The sequence below is a fragment of the Tenrec ecaudatus genome, chromosome 16, assembly GCF_050624435.1.
Source record: "Tenrec ecaudatus isolate mTenEca1 chromosome 16, mTenEca1.hap1, whole genome shotgun sequence".
In the NCBI taxonomy this organism is placed as follows: Eukaryota; Metazoa; Chordata; class Mammalia; order Afrosoricida; family Tenrecidae; genus Tenrec; species Tenrec ecaudatus.
In genome coordinates this window covers 30418189-30442936 of record NC_134545.1, presented here as the reverse complement: position 1 = coordinate 30442936, position 24748 = coordinate 30418189, and the positions used below count along the sequence as shown (strand labels likewise).

Genomic DNA, 24748 nt, shown 5'->3' with positions numbered 1-24748 from the left:
AACACTGGAGACACAGTGAAGGAACTGTGTCCACTCTGAGCCCACCACACTGGGGCAAAACACTAAAGGCGTGCAACAGAGCAGCAAGGGGAGCAAAGTAGTGAAGGCCCCGGAGAATACCAAAAATAGACTAGCGTGGCACCCCATGAGACTCCATCAGAAAGCACTCCTAAAGGTCAACAAACAGAACCTGGAACTGTTTACTAGCTTTTCTTTTGTTGTTGTTGTTATGTTTTCTTGTTTTTGTTTGTTTTGCTGTCTTGTTTTTGTGCTTATCTATCTCTGCCTCTGCATATCTATCTGGATAAGATAGGTGGGATAAACAATCCTGCGGAGAAAACAAGTGTCAACCAACCCAGGGACAAGGGAACAACAAATGATCTAAAGTCAATGGCGAGGAGGGCATCGGAGGCCTGGTGTGGCTTAATCAAGGGCAATGTAGCCAACAGGAATTACTGAAACCTGAATGAAAGCCAAATATGATAGTGGGACAAGAAGAAAGTAAAAGGAAATAGAGGAAAAAACTAGGAGGCAAAGGACATTTATAGATGTCTAAATACAGACATGTGCAAATGTAAATATATTTATATATAATGATAGGGAAATAGATCTATGTGCATATATTTCTATGTTAAGTATTAAGGTAGTAGACAGACACTGGGCTTCTACTCAAGTCCTCCCTCAATGCAACAGCACTTTGTTCTAACAACCCGGCATCCTGCGATACCAACAAGATTGCTGAAGACGAAAGCAATGGTCCACTGAGGCAACTGAAATGCCTGAGTTGAAACAAACTGTGTCTGAAATCACTGAATGTCAAACTGAGCATCTTCTCTGTAAACCTTCACCTGCATACGTAACGATGAAAAGTTTCGAATTATCAAGGTAGCAGATGGACATTGGGCCTCTACTCAAGTACTCCCTCAACGCAAGTACACTTTATTCTTTTAAACTGGCATTCCATGATGCTCACCTTCCCAACATGATCACTGAAGACAAAGCGGGTACATAAGCAAATGTGGTGAAGAAAGCTAATGGTGCCCGGCTTTCAAAAGATATAGCATCTGAGGTCTTAAAGACTTGAAGGTAAACAAGCGGCCACTTAGCTGAGAAGCAACAAAGCCCACATGGAAGAAGAACACCAGCCTGTGTGATCATGAAGTGTCCATGGGATCAGGTATCAGGAATCAAAGAACAAAAAATCATACCAATGTGAATGAGGGAGAGTGTGGAGTGAAGACCCAAAGCCCATCTGTAGGCCACTGAACATCCTCTTACAGAAGGGTCTTAGGGAGAAGGGCCAGTCGGGGTGCCATATAGCTTTCCTCTAGTTCTTTACAACTTCCTCTAGTTCTTTAATGCTTCCTCCCCCACTATCATGACCCCAATTCTACCTTACAAATATGGCTAGACCCTAGAGGATGTACAGTGGTACAGGTTAAGGGCTGGAAACACAGGGAATCCAGGACAGATGAACCCCTCAGGACCAATAATGAGAGTAGCCATTCCAGGAAGGGAAGGGAAAGGTGGTGGAGAAAGGAGGAACCAATCACAATGATCTCCATATAACCCCCTCCCTGGGGAACGGACAACAGAAAAGTGGGTGAAGGGAGACATTGGACAGTTCAGACATGAAAAAAATAATAATTTATAAATTATCAAGGGTTTGTGAGGGAAGGAGGGTGACAGAGGGAAGGGAACATTATGAGGAGCTGATGTAGAAAAAATGTTTTGAGAATGATGAGGGCACCAAATGTACAAATGTGCTCGACACAATGAATTTATGTATGGATTCTGATAAGAGTTTTATGAGTCCCCAATAAGATGATCAAAAAAATGTTTAGAATAAATCAATAATAAAACTACAAATAGAAATTTGAAAACTGAATACTATCTGAAACAAACACAAAATCAAGAATGGGACAGATAGAGATTGACCAATAAAAACCATCCAGTATACGGTCAGAAAGCACAAGACTGAAATAAATTATTGGGATCTCGGGTACTTGTGAGGTAACAGTGAAGGGCTGACACCCCTGTCACTAGAGTCTCCAGTCTAGGAGAGCGAGCGATTGCAGCAAAGGGAATTTCTGAGTAAGAAGAACCTGAAAGCTTCACACATTTGGGGAGAGACAAATTCATAGCCTCAGGAACGCAATGGCCCATAAGCAGGATACACTCAAGAAAATTACAAATACATTATAATAAAGCTGCTGAGAAATATTGACAAGGAAAAAAATCCTTGACAGTTCACACTTTACACATCAGAACCAAAGAGTTAGTTCTGACTCACGGCGACCCTTTCGGGCGGAGGACAACTTCCAGGCACCATGCTGTCACATCTTTCTCCTGCGGAGTAGTTAGTGGGTTCAAACTGCCAACCTTTTGCTTAGTCGGCGTGTACTTTAACCACTGTGCCACCAGGGTTTCTTTCTCATCAGAAACCATGTAAGTCAGAAGGAAGTGGACATCTAGTACTGAAAGAAAGAACTCTAAGCTCGGTGGCAATATCCCCCGGGAACGACAGCAAATTGAGGTACTGTCAGATGAAGGCACACCCAAGAGAGTTTGCCAGCAGACGTGCTCTAAAAGACAAGCTTGAGAAAACTTCATTTAATAAGTTCTTCAGGCTCAAAACACATTTTGCTAAAATACACGTGGAACTTCACAAAAGAAGGAAGGAGACAAGAAAGAGTAAACATCTGAGTAAATAGGAATGACCATTTTTCACTTTTTAAGTTCTTTAAAACATGTCTGATCATTTAAAATCATAAAATTGTCTGGTAGGGTTTTCAGGATAACAGTTACAGCTTAAAGCTGAGAGAATGAGAAGACGCATATGTTTGTAAGGCCTCTGCATTGAATTTGAAATGAAAAATGATTAACTCTAAGAACGCTAAAGAGTTAGGTGTGTACACAGTAATCCACCGAGACCATTAAAAATATAATACAAAGAGATAGGTCAAAATGCAAGTGAAAATTACAATGGAATCTTTTAAAATATTCAAATAATCCAAAAGTGGTGTGGCAGTTACATAATCTCCTGACACTTGGGTGAAAGGGTGGAGTCTAGCCTGTTAACTGAGTTGCAGTTTGATGGCGTCATTTGGAGACGGCAAAGGAGATAAAAAGCTCACTGGAAGCCAGGCCCTTCCCTGCTGTTGAGACATTCAGAGAGCTGGTGGAGACCCCTACTGCCACTGGATCCACAAGACTTTCTACCCACCGACCTGTGATCTTCCTGAATTCAGTGTCATTGTATGTGCTGCGTGAGTCTAAAGAGCAATTGACAGACTAGTATTGGACTTGTGGACTTGATCTGGACTGGCCCGGGCTGTTTTCTCAATATATAATTGTTCTTTCACATAAAGCTCTTTCTTATGCACAAAGGTCTATGAATCTGTTTCTCTAGTCAACGCAGACTCACACAGAAGGCAAGAACAACAACAAACAACAACTGCAAAACAAGTTACAAAGAGAAAACAATTAGGTAGGAAATCTAGAGAGAACCACGTCAATTATCACAATACATGTTAATATTAATATTCAACTTATTAATAAAACCCAACTATAACAATAAAAAAGACCCAGCTCTAATCTACCCAGAAGAGAACTAAAAACAAGGACAGTTACAATGTACCAGGTATAGCTGGAGCAGATCAACTAAGATCAGACAATAGAACCTCAGAACAAGATCCATTCCCATAGCTATGAAAGGACACGACGTCTTGATAAAAATGATCAACTCTTCAAAAAACATAAAGGTTAACGATAGAAGTTCAAAGCACATGAACTAAAAGTAGGAATAGACCAATCTATTATTACAGTGGGAGATTTCCATACTCCCATCTTAATAATTGATAAGTAGCCACAAAATTACTACAGACACAGAAGAGCTGAATAATAAACGCCCTGACTTAAACTAAAACTAACTAACTAAATAAACTCATTGCCTTTGAGTACAAAGTAGTAATGTTCTCTGGCTGTGACTGGAATTAAACTAGAAATCATTAACAAAAAATAAGGTAAATATAGACTATTTGAAAATTAAAGCAAAGTGTTAAATATTCTATAGGTCAAAAAGAAAGTCTTGAGAAATGTGAAAAATTTTTTAAATTAATTTTTAAAAATCATTTTATTGAGGGGTCATACAATGCTTCTCACAATCCATCCACCCATCCATTGTGCCAAGCACTTTTGCATATTAGTTGGCATCATCATTCTCAAAACATTTTCTTTCTACTTGAGCCCTTGGTATCAGCTCATTTTCCCCTCCCTCCCCACTCCCTCATGAACCCTTGATAGTTTATATTTATTATTATTTTGTCATATATCACACTGCCCAACATCTCCCTTCACCCACTTTTCTGTTGTCCATCCCGGAGAGAGGAGGTTATACGTAGATCTTTGTCATCCGTTCCCCCTTTCCACCCCACCTTTGCTCCACCCTCCTGGTATCACCACTCTCGCAAGAAATGTGAAATTTTTGAACTAGATGAAAATCAAATTATAGCATGTAGTTGTCTCAATGTGTGGATCCCACAGCTTGTGATGATTAAGAGTGTGGGTCAACTTGGCTGGGCCAAGACTGTCAGATCCCTTGGCATTTACAATATAGTCACCCGCCATGACAAGATCTGGCGTTTCCTTGACGGTGTGGACAGTTTCTGATACATATGGATGGACATCTGGCAAAGTCCTCTTGCTTTGTGCACCTGGCTTGTCATCATCTGACCTCTGGCTCTTGAGCCGGCAGCCTGCTGTGTTGTCTCTGGTTCTTGGATTCCTCTCTGTGGCCGACAGCAGTCTACTGTCTTGGTCTGCTGGTCGCGGGTTCATTAGTCCCTGCAGCCAGATGAATTAGGAGAAGCCTCCAATCTGACATCTGACTCCCAGACTTGGAGCTTTCCCACCTCGCTCCACTGCGCAAGCTTGAAAACACACACACACGTGCACACACACACACACACACACACACTAAGGTGACTAGATTTTAATATTGGTAAAGTGGGACACCAGAGGGATACCATTGATAAAACTCATATCTTGGCAAAATAGCCACATGGCAGCCGAAAACCGAATACCCTAGCTTGTCGTGCACTCTTTCCAAAAATCGGGACTTTAAAAAAATGCCGCAGGACACGGGAAAAATTGTTAAAAATTGGGACTGTCCCCCCAAAAGCGGGACGTCTGGTCACCTTAATACACACACACACGGCTTATAAAATACATAAGGTTTATATATATACACGGTATATGTATGTATATATATACACATACACAAACCCATATATAAGCTTCATTTGTTTGCATCTCTAGGGAACCCAGCCTATGACAGAGCTGAACAGTGCTTCAAGAAACATGTAGCCCTACATGCTTTTATCAGAAAAGAAGGAAGGTCTCAAATCAGTGTCCTCGCTTAAGACGCTGAGGAAGAGAGGGCAAAATAAACCCTACGCATGCAGAAAGAAGCGAGTAATGTCAGAGCGCAAACAAATTAAACACAGACTAGTGAAACGAGGCAGAAAATCCATAAAGCCAGAAGTTGGGTTTTTTAAAAGATGAAGAAAACGATACCCTCTCCCTAGACTGACGACGAGAAGGAGAGAAAACGCCAATGGCAACAATGAAGGAAGGGCTCCCCCCACAGGTAACCCCTGTGCAAGAATTCAAGCATTCTCAGCTTAAAAGCCTTGCCGCAGACGGTGGCTCATGTGCCTTCATCGGCAAATTCTACCAACACTGAAAGACGCAATGCCACTTCCACACAATCTCTTCCAGAAATCAGAAAAATAGGGAATGCCTTCCAAGTATTTTGAGGCTTGCCTTACCCTAATACCAAAACCAGACAAAGCTAGTGCAAAAAGAGAAAACCACACACCATCCTCTATCGTTCATATAAATGGAAAATCCATCGGGAGAGCAGCAGCATATCAAGCCCAGGAGTATGTGCAGCACAACCAACTGGGGGTATCCCGGGAATGCCGAAGTGATTAAGTAGGCAGAAATCCACCAATATAACCCATCATACTGACTCACTACAGAGAAACACACACGATCATATCAACAACGAAAGCATTTGAACAAATTCAATTTCCATTCCTGACTTTAAAAAAAAAAAAAAAACCTCTCGGCAAACACGATCCATTAAAAAGAATGTTTTAATGAATGGTTCAACTTCACAAGACTTAGAAACATTTGCTCTTTGAAGACACAAGTTTAAAATTGAAAAGATAAGCTACAGACTGGAAGTATTTGCCAATCCCATATCAAGCAAAGGATTTACATCCAAATATAATAAAAAGCCTCGGAAGTCAGTAAGAATATCAAATAAAACCAAACTCCAAACTCATTGCCATCAAGTCCATGCCAACTCACAGTGACCCTAAAGGACAGGGTAGACCTGCCCCTGTGGGCTTCTGAGACTGACTCTTTACGGGAGTAGAAAGCCTCTTTCTCTCACAAAGGGTCTGGTGACTTTAAACTGCTGACCTTGTGGTTAGCAGCCCAATGCGTAATCACTATGCCACCAAACCAAAACAAACTTACTGCCATCAAGTCAGTACTGACTCATAGAAACCTTGTAGGACGGGGCAGAACTACCCCGTGGTTTCTGAGACTGTCACTCTTTATGGGAGTAGAAAGCCTCTTCATTCTCCCAAGGAGTACCTGGTGGTTTAGAACTGCTGACCCTGGGTTAACAACACAACACATAACCACTATGCCACCAGGGTTCCTTAATATAAACAAACAAAAACCAAAACAACAAAAAATGTAAAGATGGAAAAAAAATCTGAACATTTCACAAAAAATTTTTAATTAAATGTTTAATCAAGAAATCCAGGGGTATGAGGGGCGAGGCTGGGAGAGTGGAGGGTGAGTGGGTTGGAAAGGGGGAACTGATTAAAAGGATCCACATGTGACCTCCTCCCTGGGAGATAGACGGCAGAGAAGGGGAGGAAGGGAGACTCCGGATAGGGCAAGATATGACAAAATAACTATGTATAAATTACCAAGGGCTCATGAGGGAGGGGGGAGCAGGAAGGGAGGGGAAAAAAAAGAGGACCTGATACAGAGGGCTTAAGTGGAGAGCAAATGCTTTGAGAGTGATTGGGGCAAAGAATGTACTCATGTGCTTTATACAATTGATGTATGTATATGTGTGGATTGTGATAAGAGTTGTATGAGCCCCTAATAAAATGTAAAAAAAGAAAATGATTAGGGCAAAGAATGTACAGATGTGCTTTATACAATTGATGTATGTATATGCATGGATTGTGATAAGAGTTGTATGAGCCCCTAATAAAACGTTTTTTAAAAAATCAAGAAATTAAAACCAAATCAACGGTCACTGAATGGATTCTGGCGCTAGCGGCCCTATGGGGCAGAGAAGACAGCAGGGTTTCTAGAACTGAGGATCTTTGCGTAAGCAGACTGCCTCATCTGTCTCCTGTGGAGTACCTAGTGAATTTGAACTGCTGACCTTGCTGTGAGCAGCCCAGGCGTTAATCCTCAACACCAAAAAGAGTATGCAAATCTTAAATAAGGACATGAAAACAAACTCAACTTCTTAGGTCATTATGGAAATGCAGTCTTTAGCGATTACCTATCAGGAATCCCAGGTGATGGAAATCATTGATGTGCTTCACTGGGAGCTGAAAGGTTGGAGATTTAAGTCTCTCCTCCCCCACCCCCACCCCCACCCCCGGGTGCCATGGAGAAGGGCCCAGCAATTTGCTGCCGAAGTCTCAGCCTCAGACAACCTGAGAGAGCACGGTGACACTTGCTGGTTGGCTATGGGTCAGCTGTGATTCAGGCACAACTACATTGTTTTGCCTTTGGTTTTATAACACCTGTGTCTTTCAGGATGCCTACCTTTTAAAGAGACTGACCACTCCAAGCATGGGAAGCAAATGAAACTGTTACATACCACTGATGAGGCTTTCTAGTAATGCCACCACTTGGGGGAAAGTGGCTGTTTCGTTCAAAAATCACACCCAAACACCTAATGTGAACAGGCAGCAGTGCATATCCATACCACGGGATGCGTGTGTTGGTGGGAGTTGTTAGGTCCTGTGGAGTTGGTCCTCACCCAGAGTGACCTGATGCACAACAGAACAAAACACTGCACGGTCCTGCGTCATCCCCACAATGGTTCCTACACGTGAGCCCGTGTGGCAGTCACAATCCCGGGTGTCCCTGACTCATGGCAACCTCATGGACCAAAATGCTGGCCAAGCCTATGATTAGCTATGGACCAGATCACTGTGGGACAAGCCTGGTTTCCGGAAGTCGACAGCTGGCCTTTCTTCCTAGACCATCACAGTCTGGAAGTTCTGTCCACAGTTAGCCAGCATCTTAGCAACACACAAGCCCTCACTGAGAAATGGGCGGGCGCTGTGGATGAGAGGCCCTGGAGGAGAAGGGAACCTGAATCTCCTGTATGGAAGGCAAATATCCACAAATGTTCCGATATAATGAAGATTCCAAAACACACATCCACTGCCATCAAATCAATTCCAACTCAGAGTGACCCCATAGGACAGAGTAGAACTCCCTATGGGTTTCCCAGGCCGTAACTCTTTATGGCACTAAAAAGCCTCCTCTTTTTCCACCTGGATCCTCAGTTAGGCCTTATGAGCAGATGTCTCTTGTCCTCACCATTCTCTGGTCACTTCCAGAGGTCACTTGACGTCAGAGCAGAGCAGCCTTCCAGGGCAGCCACAGCATTCAAGGAAAGCCACTCTGAGCTCTAGTCCTGCCAAGAGTTCTCTCTGAAGTGACCCGGCCCACCCCCAAGTGGAGTGGGAGGGGAACATGCAGGCAGCAACTGCGTGCCTCCACGGGGGCTCACTCCACACCAACCAGCCTCGTCTAGAACCACGCTCTCCCCACTACAAACTGAGGATTGGCCGTGGGCGCCTGGCCGGCAACAGGCTCAGCTAACTAACCCCCCTGCACCTCTTGCCCTGAAGGCCGCCTCTCCCAGCCAAGCATTTCGCCAGCGTTGCTCTCAGGCAGTCAGGGAAACCCTGCCAGGGTCAGTTTGTGTGGACACAGTCCATCAGAACCTGGCGGGCCTCCTCCCAGTAGCTGGGCGGTCTGGTCTGCCCACTGAGGCCCCGCAGGGCAGGATCCGCTTCCACAGTGCTAACCCTCGGCCTAAGGCAGGGGGCAGCAGCCGCTGATGAGTGATGCCAAACCTCTGAGGGGTGGTCCTGCCATAAATAACATCCAGGACACAAGTCCTACCCAGAAGGGCTGGAGCCACCCGCTGAGGGCTACAGAGCTGCTTCCATCCAGATGACAAGTCAGGGGATGCTACATTCCTATCCCACTGCCAGAGGCAAGGAAACAGACGCTTGGTCCCTGGTGCCACGGAGAACCCACGTGGGCCTGCAGATCCTGGCCAGGGCCCTGATGGCCTCTGAGGCCGCGGGTTTTGTCGGCATCACCAGGCGGGGCTGGGAGGAGGCGGGCGGCGGGGGATCCATTTCTGGCCTGGGCTCCAGCTCGAGACAGGGAGTCAAAGGCGCACTTCATGGGCCCTTGCCCGTCCTGTGCATTGTCAGGCCCTCCCCTTTGAAGCCCTGCTGAGTGATGGAAGCATCGACTTTCTGAGGGGCAGATAGCACCAGCCGTAATCTGACTCTAAGCTGTGGGATAAAGGTAGTTTGTTTCCTCTCGGGCCATCTGTCAACACCTCCTCAGTAATTAGCCCTCATTATTACCTCCCATTCGGTTATTAAATCAGAAAGAGGACCATGGCCCTGCATCTGTCAACACCCGGACGGGCGACCTTCGATTCATTGAATCTTCTGTCAGTATCTGCCTTTGGAAGTGCCCAGGCGGGCGCAGAGAGGCTAGCTTCAAAGATGCGGGTCCCAGAGAGGAATTCCCGGGATGCAGCTGTGGTGAGGCTCACTGGGAGGGAGGGAGAATCCTTTGAGTCTGGAAGGATGGGTGACAGGCAGGATGAACCCCTATTCCAGCAAGCCCTGCCTTTGGAGAACCAGGCTGGGCCAGGGCCTGCTTCCAGCCCACCATCTCCCAGGGTCAGTAGGCAGTCTGTGCCCTCGGTTGGCAGGGGCTGGCTCAGTGGCTCCTGCACATCCTGTGCCCAGAACGACTGTTTTAAGTACAAAGGAAAGAAAAGACCCAGCTGACAGAGCCACACCCAGAGCTGGGACAACTCTGTTGGCACCACCCCACGAGCCTGGGACATGCCAGCCAGTGCTCCAGCATATCACGGCCGTTACTTCAGTGGTAGAGTTGAGGGCATTAATGTGCCAGGGGTCCTGGGAGAGGCCTGAATCCGCCACTTTGCCCACCCATTCGAAGAGACTGAAGGACCTGGGCACATTTAGTACTGACTACTCCCAGCTGTCCTGCAGCCAATCAACTGCCACGGGTGAGGGACAGGCTGCCCCATGCCCCTGTGGACCCCAAGCATCCCCTGAAGCTGTGAGTGGCAAAGCCTGGTGCTAGGTGCTCATCCCACCAAGGTCTGGAAAGAGAGGCTCACGTACGTGGTGGGAGCACTGACCTCTCGTCCAGCCCACTCGCTGCTACGCAGTTCCTCCAGGCCCCCTCGTGTCCATAGCCTCTAGACTGCCCTGGCAGTGAGGCCAGACAGGAGTCAGTCGCGCCAGACAAAGCGTGGACCTCATCCTTCCGCCGGAGGGTCAGGAAGGTCCACCTGAGAGCAGGGAACACACAACCACTGGTTGGACCCCAGGCTCTGACCACTGCTCTGTCCCCCAGAGGCCATGTGCTCCACTCTTGGGCTCCAAGAACCGGCTGCTCTTGCTTGGTCTGGAGGAAATACCAGGGAGCAGACCGGCAGGATGGGTGGGCGTGGGTTCCCGATAAACAGGCAGTGTCTCAAGCTGCAACTGGGGCCGTCTGTCGCCCTTGAGTCTGGGTGGGGGCGGGGGGAACAGCAGGCCAGGTCCAAGAACCCAGGCAAAGGAGAAACCAGAAGGAACCGGAAGGAATCCTGACTCGGGCATTTTTAGCCGGCCACCCCAAGGCATTTCTGGGCAAAGGTGGGCATCTGGCCAGTGATGACAGCAGTTTCAACCTTTTTCTGTCCCTGGTAGATGCATGACATGCTTGGTCACTCTTCAGGAAGGGGGACCATTCCTAGGTCCCAGGTCTGGAGGTCTACTGCTACCAGGGGGCCTGGTGCAGAAGGGGCCAGCTGTCCAGCCCCCCATGAGGAGAGATCACCACAGCACTGCCAATGGTGCTCAGCCCATGTCCACAGAGGGTGTAGGGTGGGGCCCAACCTTGAGGATGGACAGACCTCTGGCCTGAGAATGATACTTAGGCCCCACTTGGAGAACAAAACAAAACCCACTGCGGTCAATTCCTGTTCCTCGTGACCCAGAAGGACAGAGTAAAATCGTGCCCTAGGGTCTCTGACTGTCAGTCTTTAGGGGGCAGACAGCCCCGTCTTTCTCCTGAGGAGCGGCTGGTCTGGTGGGTCTATAGTAGTCCAACACGTAACTGATGGTGGCCCAGGGCTTTCTCTCCCACCCTGAAAGCTCCAAAGACCAAACCAATGTCGACTCATAGGACAGGCAGAACTGTCCCTGTGGGTTTCTAAGACTAATTCCGTATGGATGTAGAAAGTCCCAAGGGACGGCTGAACGGCTGGTGGTTTCAAACTGCTGCCTTTGTGGTTCGCAGGTCAGCATGTAATCCCCTGTGCCACCAGAGCACTTGGCCCTGTGAAGGAGTCCTTAATCTAAAGATGTGGGTGTGGCCCTGCAGGCGGTGAGAGCACTGTGAGCAGGAGGAGGTCCAGCTGCCACGTCTGCCCACAGGCAGCAGAGCAGGCAGGCCGACACACCAGAGCACTCCTGCCACCCACACTGTGCCCACATGGACACATTCCTGAGTCTGTGGTGAGGCTGCTGGTCTGCAGGCCCACAGCCCGGCCACCTGCTGCCATTAGAACCCCCCATTTGAAAACACGGCTCCAGAAGGCACGAGACACCTAGGGCATCCCCATACCTTCAGGCACCCAGCAGCACTGCAGCCAGACACAACAGAGACAGGCCTTCTGCTCGCTCTGCATATTTGCAGTTCCCTTGGGCTGAGGCTCACTCTGGCTCAGACCCACTGCTCTCAACAGCCCATCACAAGTGGTCCCAGCTTGTCAAGGCGCACACAAGACACTGCCTTGGAGAGTCATGCCCATGAGGGTCCCCTAACATCCAGGTTCCCATGTGTTCAGGTGCCACTCCCTCAGACAGACTTCTATCAGCCCCTGTATGCCCCTGATGGTCCCACAGGGAGACCATGGTCGAGTGAGTGTATGGAGACAGCTTCTCACAGGCCCTGCGTGGTCCGGGAGGGGAAAAGGGCAGCTCCTGAGGACACCCTGCCAGGCTGCTGGGGTCTTCCCCAGATGGAGGGATCAGGCCCCCATTTTGTAGATGAGGGGGGCCTGCCCCTCTGCCAGGTGGCCCACCAGCATGGCGACCACAGGGCAAGAGCTGAGTAGGGGGCTGCAGGGCCCCAAGTGCACTATCGCTCTATGCGTTTGTTTTTACACACACACACACACACACACACACACACACACACACACACACACAATGTGCTTTACAATAAGACAAGACAATTTGAGTGGAGCTAAGAGGGACTTTTCCCTACCACACAATCAGAACTAATTACAAGGCTAGAGAATGGGTAGGGGGTAGATCAAACCAACAGAGCCCTAGTGGTACAATGATTTCAGCACTGGGCTGGGAGCTGAAAATCAGCCATTCAAATCCACAGGCTGAGGGATTAAAATGAGGCCATCTGCTCCCACAAAGACCTGGGAGCCTTAGAAACCCTAGGGCAGGCGTCCTCAAACTACAGCCCACGGGCCACATGTGGCCTGCTGAGGACATTTATCCGGCCCGCCGGGTGTTTTTGCCCCATTTGTTTTTTTTTTAACTTCAAAATAAGATATGTGCAGTGTGCATAGGAATTTGTTCATAGCTTTATTTTAAACTATAGTCCAGCCCTCCAACGGGTCTGAGGGACAGTGAACTGGCCCCCTGTTTAAAAAGTTTGAGGACTCCTGCCCTAGGGGGTGACTAGTCCAGACTACACCAAACCAAACTCTTAGACTCATAGTGACTCTACTGCACACGGGAGAACTGCCCCTGTGGGTCCCCAGACTGTAATTCTTTATGGGGTAGAGACCTCCCGCACCGTTCCCCCTCACGGCAGCCAGTGGTTTTGCACTGCTGACTTTGCAGTTGGCAACCCAACACGTAGCCAATATGCCACAAAGGCTCCCAAGACTGGGAGCTGGAAATAACACGGGAATCTGTGACGGGCCAGCACCATGGACTGGGGGGCCAAGCAGCATCCTCTGCTGGGGGTGTTAAGTGCCCTATGGAGAAAGGTGAAATCAGATCCCATTCTCAGTCAGGACATAATCATCCAGGCTGTGGAAAACACAAGCCCCCAAACCCGTCACTTAACACATCAAAAATTTATTTCTCCCTCATGTTACATGTCCAGCACAGGCGAAAAGAACGGGGAGGTAAGAGAGGTCCTCTCACCCAGCTCTGAGGACAACAGGCCCCTCTGTCACCTAGGAGCAATTCCAAGTCCCTGTGGTGGTGGTGGTGGGTGCTGTGAAGTCCGCGCCGACTCCTCGCAGCCCCGTGTACAATGGAACAAGCTCTGCCTGGTCCTGCACCCGTCTCATCATCTTTGCTATGGGGGAGCCCAGGGTTGCAGCCACGGTGCCGGTCCATCTTGTTGAAGGCCTTCCTCTTCGTCAATGCTCTTCTAAGTTACCAACAGACATCAGGACAGAGAAAACCTGAAGCTGTCAAGAACTTCATTTGTCGTGGGCCCACAACGCCCGTGGAGCAGCAATTAAGAAAGCAAATTGCTCTGCACATTAGGTAAACTTGATTCCCGGGAACTCTTTAAAGCAGTGGTTCTCAACCTGTGGGCCTTGGCCCCTTTCACAGGTGTCACCAGGTTCATAACAGTAACAAAATTACAGTTATGAACTAGCAGCGAAAGTAATTTTATGGTTGGGGGGGATTCCCCACAACATGAGCAACTCTATTAAAGGGCTGTGGCATTAGGAAAGTTGAGAACCCCTGCTTTAAAGTGTTACAGAGCCCTTGGGAGAGCACACGCTTGGTAGAGGCAGACTGTGGGTGCAAAAGGGCTTTTCCCAGGTTGACTCCCTCAAATATGTCAAACCTAGGATGGTGCCTGCATCACATGCTAAATGACTGTACCCTTGGAGGTCAACGCGAGCTGCTTAGACGTTACCTCCCTGCAATACAGCACCGGAGAAACATCCAACTTCCCTCTAGTTCTTTAATGCTTCCTCCTCCACGACCATGACCTCAATTCTACTTACAAATCTGATTAGACCTGAACATGTTCACTGCTACACAGGGAATCCAGGGCCAACAATGAGAATAGAGCTACCAGGAGGATGTGGGGAAGGTGGGGGCAAGGGGGAAATCAATCACAAGGATCAACATATAACCCCCACCCAGGGGGATGAACAGCAGAAAAGTGGGTGAAGGGTGGCAGAGGAGAATGTAAGATATGAAAATCATAATCTATAACTTATCAAGGGTTCATGAGGGAGGAAGGGAGGGAGGGAGGGCAGGGGAAAAATGAGGAGCTGATATCAAGGGCTCAAGTCTAAAGAAAATGCTTTGAAAATGATGATGGCAACAAATGTACAAGGGTACGTGGGTACGGATTGTAATAAGAGTTGTACGAGCCCCCAATAAAATGGTTAAAAGAACAGAAAATGATGATGGCAACATATGTACAAATGTGCTCAACACAACTGATGAATATATGGACTATGATGGGATGTAAGAGCCCCCAAAAAAAGTACTTAATAATGAAGAAAGGAAGTTATCTCCCTGAAGGCATCAGCCAACCAGAGCAACCAGACTCCTGTCTGCCCCACCATAGGGAAAACTCCCTGCTGATTAGGACAGTGGCTTGCTTTTCTGGAAGGGGAGCTCAGAATAAGTCATGCCAGGTCAAGGACAGCTGCCATCTTGAATCTAGGATCCACCCATCTTGTCACATGTGCACCCCTAATCCCCCCTCTTCCTATCGCATGTACACCTAGATCTTCCCCCTCCCATTGCTGTATTGCCTGTGGGACCCCTTCCTGTGACCTATGTGGTTACCTGTAATCAGGGGGGCTTGCATGCCCCTAAGTAGATATAAGCCTTGGTTAGAAATATATTCTCCCTCCTCCTCCCGCTCTCTGCGGGGACTTGGCTGCTAAGATCATGGCCAGCCCAGAGGTGAGCATGCTACCCCAAAATGTGTCTGACTCCTTTATCTTCTCTCCTACCTTTCCTATTCTCTATGACTTTACTAAGATCTCTATATAGTATCGCTATACAATTGCACCTACAGGCCCCGAGGTTGTCAGAGGCTGGTTACTCTGACAGCGGACCTTCAATAAGATGGACTGATACGGTGGCCGCAACAAGTTTCCACCAGCAATAGCAACCATGGTGAGGATGGTGCAGGGCCAGGCAGTGTTTTGTTCTTGTGTACATAGGGTTGTTAATTCAATGGCACGTAACCACCGCTGTTTTACCAAGCCAGATAGCCTGCTCCAGGGACTGGCCCCTCCTGATAAGACGTCGTCCAAAGCACTGGAGATGAAGTCTTGCCATTGTAGCCTCTAAGGAACACTCTGCCTGTGTGCAGCCAGCTCTGTTTCGTTCCTGCTTCACTGGAGCGCATGCTGCTGGTGGTCGTGCTGCTGCTCCTCTGGCGCTGCCTGGCTGTCCCTGACCATACAAATTGTTTATTTATTCATTCTTCAAATCTGGCTTCCAAGCCAGATTTGTTCATTTTAAGTCCAATTAAAAGTGGGTACAACACTAAAACTTCACGAATGAACATAAGTCGGCAAGAGGAAGCACCCATGGGTAGGTGAGCACCCAAGTCCAGGGCCAAGGCTCCACTCCCAACCTGGGAGCTCACCCTGGAGCCTGCAGGGGCACATGACATGTCCATGTGACACACAGGCTGCTCCCCACAACACTGCGCAAAGATGCAGAACAAGAAAACAAGGAGCCCTGCTCCAGGCATCCTGCCACAGCACCCACGCGGGTCTTGCTCTGCACTACCGTGTTGCATGTGAGCTTCTCAGCTGAGGCCATGCTGAGAACAACCAGCCATTCTTGTGCCAGGAGGCACAGTGAACCTCAGTGCCTTCCTTTGGCTGTGGTGGTGCAGGTGGACCAACAGGAATCCTTTGAGGCCGGAGAACAGTGGGCCCAGGGCAGCTCTGTTGGCTCCAGTCCCCAAGGGACTGCAGTATGCAGAGCACATGTGCTACTTGGCTGGCCCTGACCAGCACAGCGGCAGCAGCCTCTCACGGGACCTTGCTCCTAATGGGGGCCAGAGCTTTGCTGCTTGGCACAGGGACACCCCCTGAACAGGCACCGCAGTCCGGCCTGTGCCCAGTGCTGTACAGTATCATCTCAACAGGGACCCACAGCTCCGCAGCTTACCAGTACCTAGAGCTTAGTGCAGGTTTGTAACATTGTGGTCACCCTGCAACAAACATCCTAGACGGGAATCCTGTGCCCTTCGCCAGGGACCAGAGTACATGTTCCTCTACCGCATCTGACATCCTCGCATTTCAAACACCCTTGAACAAGACAAAGCTTCATCTCTGCACTGTCAACAGTTTTAGGGCTCGAAAATGTCCAACGTCCTAATAGGTGGCCTTGGCACTTTGCACTCTGCTGGTAACCCCAAAGGTTGGCGGTTTGAACCCACCCAGTAGAGATGCAGGAGGAAACGCCTGGCAATCTGCTTCCAGAGAGGTGAAGGCCAAGAAAGCCCCAGTAGTGTAGCGGTTACATGTTGGGCTTCTACCACAGAGTCTGCAGTTCGAAACTATCAGTCACTCCACAGGAGAAAGATGAGGCTTTCTCCTCCTGTTAAGAGTCAGGCTGGGAAACCCACGGGGGCAGTCTAGCCTGTGCAACAGGGTCGCTCTGACTCAGAATGGACTTGATGGCAGCGAGTTTGTTCTGTCTCGTCAGTGACTCCGTAAGGCACAAGGGGCTGTGAGCAGTAAGTGACCGCACAGAACTACTCAAGAGTGCCCTCCAGCAAAATACCCTTACTTCCCTGTAGGTGCTTTTATGAAAATTCCACCTGGAGGGCATGCTGTTACTGAGACAAGAAGCCTTGGTGGTGTGGTGGGTTAAGCATGCACGGCCCACCAAAAGGTCAGCCATTCAAACGTGCCAGTGTCTGTGGGAGCAAGACGAGGCTGTCTGATCCTGCACAGAACCTACTGGTTACTATACACTGTAATCGACTCGAGTAGCAGGAGGCACAAAGAATGAGGGAGGGAGGGATCCAATCTGACTACTTTCCAGAGGCCAGACCTATTGTCCTCTCAAGCCGTTACATGACATTTCTCTCCCAGAAATTTTCAATACCGTTAGCCTGTATGCAGTTCCCATCTCCATGTTCCTCTGTTCATGCGTCCACGCCAGCATTACCACACTGCCACAATCCATCACCATCTCACAGACCCAGGTTTTTCCTTGAAGACACTCAAATAACTAAACTGCCACTGAGTCGATGCCAACTCATAATGACCCTATAGACCACGGTAGAACTGTCCCTATGGGTTTGAGATAATAACTTTTAACCAGAGTAGAAAGTTTCATCTTTCTCCCAAGAAGCAGTTGGTGGGTCCAAACTGCTGACGTGGGGTTAGCAAGCAGCCTAACATGAAATCCACCATGCCACCAGGAACAGGACTTGTAAAGCATTCCCAGGTAGGGTTAGGAAAGGAAGAGAAACAGGGAATAAGTACGCAAGGAGGAGGTGGGCTGAGCGAAACAAAACGACTCTGACTTTTGTTGGGTGGAAAACTCATCTGCTCTATAAACTTTCACCACAGTCACAATAAAATCTTTTTTGCTTTTCATTTCCACAGTGCACACCATGTCCTACCCATAGGAGAATCTCTGGGAACTTCCCAGGGTGGGACAGATGACATGAGCTGGCAGGTGACATGCCCGGTAGCCCCTGGCCCATCCTGAAGCACCTCCCTCCCTCCCCCTGTGCTTCCAGGCACTGCTGCCCCCCTGCAATGCCAAGGGCAATCCCCTGGGGCCTCTAATTGGTTTGCACCTGGGCGTAGCAAATGGTCTAAGGGTCCCTCCACTGAGGAATGGGCAAGCAGCTGGGTCACCACTGCTGGAAGACAGAGAACCACAGCAAATCGGAAACCAGCCATCATTCTCCACCACTGCATGTACTTCCTGTGTGGAAGGCCAGGCCAGATCATCCCATCCCTCTCCTCTATCCTCAAATATTCTAGGGCCATTAAATAGACAGAGAAGGAGCCCTGGTGATGTAGTAGTTATGAATTGGGAGGTGACCAACAAGGTCAGCAGTTTGAAGCCACCAGCTGCTACAGGGAAGAAAAAGGCTTTCTAGTCCCAAAAGAGTTCTGGTCTCGAAACCCACAGTGCAGTCTACCTTATCCTCTAGAGTGGCTGTGAGTCCGCATCGACTCTGTGGCAGTGAATTCGGTTTGGTTTGGTCTAAAACCCATTGCCGTGGAGTCAATGCCAATTTATTGCGACCCTTTAAGACAGAACAGAGCCACCCACCAGGATTTCTGAGACTGCCAGCCTTATCTTTCTCCCTTGGATCAGCTGATGGATTTGAATGACCTTTCAGCAACCAGCCCAATGCTTAACCCATGGCACTACCAGGGCTCTGTTGATCTGGTCTATCCCTGACTCTACAGCAGTGAGAAAGAGAAAAATGAACGGGGAAAGGCAGCCCAGGTAGAGGTCAACAAGATAGGGGGAGAGGGGTGTGATGTTGAGTGGGCCACAGAGAGCCATTTACCCCAAGCAAGTCCAAGGGCTACTGGCAGAGGTGTTGACAGTTCAAACCAAAAGCTTTAGTCCCTGCCACCAGGCCACAGAGAGCCAGGGCAAACAGTCTGTCCTAGTTCCACAAAGGGTTAGGAAAGGATGAGAAATGGAAACAGGAAACAGAGAGGAAGTAATGTAATTTTCTTGTGAACTGGTGAAAGGAGAATGGATTTGCTCAGTGAATCGTCACTCCAGTTACAAACAGCCCTGAGTGATAGGATATACTGGGGGCCGCACCTGCCCTGGGGCCGGGGCCGGGGCAGAACTTCAGGATTGCCCGCAGTTGATCAAAACCAAGGCTGCACGTAGTTTTGTTATCCTGCATTTGGGTTGTTTTGCCATCGATGATTGAATTTCCTGAGAAGGGTTCCCCACCAGGCATCAGTGCCCTGCGGAAACTCACACAGAAAGCCATCTGAGCCCAGAGCTGTTTGACAGTTACCAATCATCCCAACAAATTGTTTTCTTTAAAACAAAACAAATTCTAACGGACATTTGTTTAATCTTGTGTTTTCCCAAAATAACTAGTTTTATTTCCAGGCCACCTCCCTTGTAGTTTTTCTTATTTTCCAGAAAGGCTTTTCTCTTTTGTGGTATATTTGGGGAAATGGAGAGTTGGGAAATTCTCCCAGGGTAGAAGCCCTGCACTGTATGAGTCAGAATGTACCCCCATCCCCACAATACCACCCCCCCCACACACACACACCCAGGCCTGCATTAAACTGGGCTTGAGGGTGCTTAGCTCTAAATACTCCCATGGGTAGGGAATAGGTTCCTTCATTTCTGTCCTGCCTGCTCCTCATTTCAAGCCACCCTTTGCCTGCCAAGCTCTCTGTCACACCTGCTTAGTTTCAAATCCTTTCCCAAGACCTTGGGCGAAGGCCCCACCAGACCCACCCTGACTGTGGACGCTGGCAGCAGGGCACAGGTTTGTTGCCGAGGAAACTACACTAGCCTCCATCAGTGATCCAACGCACACATTTAATGCGTGCCGACTGGGTACCAACAGCATGATGCTGCTCCAGACCAGAGGCCAGGGCACTGACGGGCTGGGCTATCAGTGCAGATACAGCAATCTACAGGCGAGTGCCGGGGCGGATGGGGGCTGCCGGACACAAAGTACGGGGAGCTCAGCACACGGGGAGTCAGCTCACACCCCACCTACCCCAGCCTCAGGTGGCAGAGTGCACAGAAGGAACAAGCACTTGCTGGGAAAGAAGGGGTTTGTACCCCCACCTTCCTGCCTCGAGTCTTCCCAGCGGGTTTCTACTTCGGGGCCACCTTTCCTCCCTGCCTTCCTTCAATTCCAGCCAAGAGAACAAAAGGAGATCCCAATACTGGGGGGCTGGGGATGGGGCCAGGGGCAGAAAAGCCGGAGAGGGTCTCAAACAGGAACCTTGGGGCTGCCTGTTAACAATGAAAAAGTACCCACTGCCTGCCCAGTGGCATCTATAGGACAAGGTAAGGCAGCTTCATCTGTCTCCTACAGAGAGGCTGGTGGGTTCAGACCGCCGTCATTTGGGTTTGTATTCAATGCTTAACCATTTGAGCTACCAAGGAGTTAAGAGGGGGTTCCATCTGCAGGGAGAGGGGTCTTGGCCAATGACCTGATGGGATTTAGCTGAAGAAGCCTATCTAACCAGAAGACTGCCTGGGTGAGATGCCACCAAAAACTGGTGGAAGGTGACCCCTGGGGATGATGGGGAGGTCTGAGACAGGGCACAGGCGCAGGAGAAGCGTCTGTGCTCAGACAAGTGCACCAAGTGTACCTCCTCACCAGGGGCCAGTGCCACTTCTGAGCCAGATGGTTTGGAACCAGTAGATACTAGGAGGGACCCTAAGGCCCTCTCATGGTCTCCTCTTGCCAGAAGCCTCTTCTTCCTTCAGGGATGTTGGACCTCCCAGGACACGCCAGGTTTGGATTCTGGGCAAGGAACTTAGCTGATTACGGCAGGGCAGGGACAGGCCTAAGAGGTAGACCCCACAAGAACAGGCTCAGCTAGCTGCTGCTCAGGCAGAGTACTTCCTGATACAGAGTTAGAGCTACAAACAGAGGGGGTGGCTGGAATGAGGGGGACAGGCCCTGGGGGAAGAATCCTGTTGACTCCAGGGTTTCTAAGAAGGGAACCCAGTCCGACCTCAGCCTGGGATAGTGCAGGACCCCTAACAGCTGGCTCGAGGCTAGGGTCCAGGGTCAGGGCCAGAGGCATATGTGCCCTGGCAGAAGGGCTCATAATGGGTAGGCAGGGGCAAGTCCTTGAGGTGGAGGATGTCCACACCGGCTGTCCAATGTCAAGCTCTCCCAGACATAGTTGAGGCCACCCGGGTGGTGCTTGAAGTAGAAGACCAAGGAATTGCACAGCTGGACGGGAAAGTAGTCCCACATAACAAGTCAGGGCTGGCACCCTCTCCAAGGGCTCCCCACCAGGGGGCTGACAGCCCTGCTCTCTGCTCCGTGGCTAGTCCTTGCAGCAGGGCTGCTCCATTCAAGGGTCCATGGGGGGCCTCAAAAGAGGCTAGGCTCACCAGCTGTCAAGGGTGTACACTGGCATAAATGGTTGCCATCTGGACAAGAAGACAAGGACCCTGCTGAGAGTTCCAGCCCCAGGCATCCTGGGAGTTGCCACATGGACCAGGAGGAGGAAGAAGGTGAGCAGGGCTGGGGGGGGGGGGGAGGGCGTGGGGGGCAGTTGGTAGGAGGGGCAGCCACACAAGGGGAGCAGGAAAAACAAGACATGGTGGACTGGAGCAGGGTGAGCAGGGTGTGGCAGACCCAGGCTGCTCCAGGCGCAGTGAGGACCAGGTGCTGACAGCTGGGGCCTCCGGAGAGCAGAGAGGAGCTGATGGGACTATCAGACGCAAGCCATCATCCAAGGTAATCAGTCTGTCCAAAAACAATCTGTCCAAAAACGGGACGAGGCCCAGACATCCCCACAGGGCCAACGGAGAGAGCTGGCAGGCAGACAAGCCCCTGACACCAAGGGAACCAAGTGGACCTGTCCTTGATGCCCAAACCCAGCCCAGCCCACTGCCGTCAGGTCATGTCCAACTCAGAGCCACCCTATGTCCAACAGAACAACACAAAGCCTAGTGACTGACAACTTAACACTAACCAAACCCTGTCACAGAGTCCACTGCAACTCACATTCCTCCGGGTTACCCAGACCGTCAACCTTCATGGAACCAGCAGGTCACCTTACTCTCCCGCCAGTGGGTTCCAACCGCTGACCCTTGATCTAGAAGCCTGCTGATTAACCACCAGCGTTCCTAAGAGTATGGCAGATGCTGTCAGTCCCAGGAGGCAGGATCAGCAGCCCCGTGTTTCCCTGGAAGCACACCTCCTACCCTGCTCCAGACAGCAGGAAACCTCGGGTCATAAAGAAGTTGCCCAGCAGGATGTCCCAGGCAGCCAGCTTCACAGGCATGCACCACCCAGTCTGTTCTCTGAGGAGCTGCAGATGGGTTCGAATCATAGACCTTTGGGGGCAGCAGCCGAGCACTGGCCCGGTAAGCCACCAAGGCTCTTAAGGAGAAGAGGACAAGCAACAGGTCCCTGAAGATTCAATCGGGGCCCGATACCAAGAGCACCCCGGCCAGGCTCGGGCTGCAGTCACCACTGGCCATGATTAGTGAGGCAGGGTAGTGAGGTCACTTGCCAGCGGTCACACAGGGCAGTGCTAAGGCTCCCTGCAGCCTGGAGGTGGAGGAGGCTTTCCTCGCCCCCCCCACCTCCTACCCACCCCCCACCCCCAACCCCAGCCAGCTGGGATCCACCTGAGCTTTCCTGGATCTGACTCAGTCTTTGGTCTGCCCCACACCACTTCTTCCCTACCTGCTCCTTGCCTGAACCCTGGTGGGCAGTGGGTTACACCTTGGGCTGCTAACCCCAATGTCAGCAGTTCAAAACCACCTGTTGCTCTGGTGGGTGGAGAAAAAAATGAAGCATTTACTTCCGTAAAAAGTTGCAGTTTTAGAAATCCACAGGGCAGTTCTACTTTGCCCGAGAGAGTCACTATGAGTCGAAATCAACTCGATGGCAGTGAGTTTGGTTTTGAGGTTTTCCAGTTCCTCCTTGCCTGGTACTGTGCAATCAAGGCCCTTCTATGAAGAGGCAGAGCAGGTACGGTGGCGGCGCAGGCAGGTGTGAGTGCCAAGTCAACGGCAGCACCCAAACCTTCACAGCAAGATGAAGGCTAATCGCTGTACCCCCGCAATCGCCACGCAGGAAAGCTAGGGAGATGAGCTCACAAGCCCCTCTGCGCCCACCTACCTGCAGCCACCCCAAATCGCCGCCAAGAGGCTCCACGGAGCTGCCGTCTGCGACCGTGAGCTTGGGCCTCCCTCCGAGGGCCAGTCTCCGCGCCACCTAGATAGTGCAGTGAGTGGAGCCGTGGGGGGACCGCCAGCATGACCCTCCGGGACACGGGGAACGGCGCGCGAACGCGGGCCGGGAAATCGAGGCCCGCCAGCCGGCAGGGTGTCCAGGAATCTCTCGGCGGCCGGGGGAGGCCGGGTAGCGAAGGGGCTCTCTCTGCCCCGCCGACTGGCGGACTCCCGCGGCCCCACTGACCCTCCGGCCGCAGCCCGCGACACCCACGCGGAGCAGCGCGGTTCCCAGGTCCCAGCAACGTGAAGCAGTCGCACCCCCAGCGTGCGCGCGACCGCGCCGACGTCTCCGCGCGCGCACCAGCCACGCCCCCCGTCCCCTCCCCCTCCCCCGCGCCGGCCTCCAAGCCAGGGCGCGCGCGCGCTTCTCGGCCGCGCCTGCGTCTTACGGAGCACGCAGGCGCTCTGGGACCCCGCCCCTGGAGCCGCACGGCGCGGGGGGTGATGGGAGCGCGGGTCTCTCCCGGCGCTGCTCGCCGTGCTTCGGGGGCTACCGGCCCCGCGTGCGCAGGCGCAGAAGGCTGGGCTCTGGGCCGCCCACCACCCACACCTTTATCTCCGTCTGGCTTGAACCTTGAGTGCCAGGTTTCCCGCAGGCGCTGTCTGGAGAATGGCCCGGGCCGCGTTAGGGCTGCGGATGACCCGTTGGTGGGAATCAGCTGGGCACTGTGGCCCTGTGAAACCCCAATTTGAGACACTGAAACGGGGAGAGTGGCTACTGGGCATCAAGAGGGATGCTGAACGCTGGCCCTACCCGGGCTCTGAGACCGTCAGGGACCCACTGAGCATTGAGCAAGGCCTCCCTAGAGCGGGTCTTCGTACCAGACCACCTGGCCACCCAGCCCACTTGGCCACAGGAACCCTCCACGGGTGGGCGGGCGGGCAGGGAGCGATGGTGAGGTGGTAAGTGTGGGTTTTCCCGTGGGGGGGGTTGGTGTGGATAGACCTGGGGAAGGCGATGAGGGATGAGCCCAGCCCAGGCCTGCCTCCCTGAAGCCATATCGTGCAGCCAGCACCTGAGAATTGGCAACTTGAAGGCCCTGTCTCGCTGGTGCCTGGACAAGAGCAGGGAGAGGGTGCTTGCCTCGAACCCATGAGTTGAGGTGCCTGGATTCAAGCCAGAAGTTACTGGGGCCTTGGGCCTGTGGAATTCACTGGAAACTGACACTCTTCCAGGCAAACACACGAAACACAGCCGCTCCCTTTCTGCCCTGGTCTAGTGATTCCTTTCATGAAACGGGCTCTGAAATGTTATCTGCATTTACACCAAATCCACTCGCTTTGATCCTTGAAATGAGAATCAAAGATCACATTGTACCTCCGCTGGGTCTGTGGGGCTCTCAGCCGCCTGGGCCAAGAATAATAAAGTGCGCCCTGCCAGAGAACACCTCCTTGAAGTGTGAATGGAAGTGGGA

General features: G+C 50.8%; 1 protein-coding gene across 1 annotated transcript in view; it reads right to left on the bottom strand.

Annotated features, from left to right (window-relative positions):
• Window positions 1–23587, bottom strand: part of GNB1L (G protein subunit beta 1 like) — a 63381-nt gene extending 39794 nt beyond the window's left edge. The window contains exon 1 of the mRNA XM_075534175.1: window positions 23218–23587. The gene's annotated coding sequence lies outside the window, so the exon portion shown is untranslated. The remainder of the gene's footprint in view (window positions 1–23217) is intronic.
• Between the last annotated feature and the right edge of the window lie 1161 nt (window positions 23588–24748).